Source organism: Athene cunicularia, assembly GCF_003259725.1.
Source record: "Athene cunicularia isolate RWA chromosome 2 unlocalized genomic scaffold, athCun1 chr2_part1, whole genome shotgun sequence".
NCBI classification, from domain to species: domain Eukaryota; kingdom Metazoa; phylum Chordata; class Aves; order Strigiformes; family Strigidae; genus Athene; species Athene cunicularia.
In genome coordinates, this window is record NW_020799095.1 from 102,316,362 (window position 1) to 102,316,575 (window position 214).

The window sequence follows — 214 nt, forward strand, 5'->3', positions numbered from 1 at the left end:
TTTTTTTTTTTTTTTTTTTCTCCTCGCTGTTCCGGTTTGTATCCCTGCGCCGAGCAGGAACGCGCCTGCTTTAAATTTCTGAGTCATTAATTTAAATGTTTGATCGTCACACTTCATCAAGCCTCGTCGCCTTCCCCACGCGTTAAACCGAATGTATCGGGACACGCGGAGGCCCCAGTCCCTGCGGAGGCTGCGCGTAACTTTCCGCGCTGTG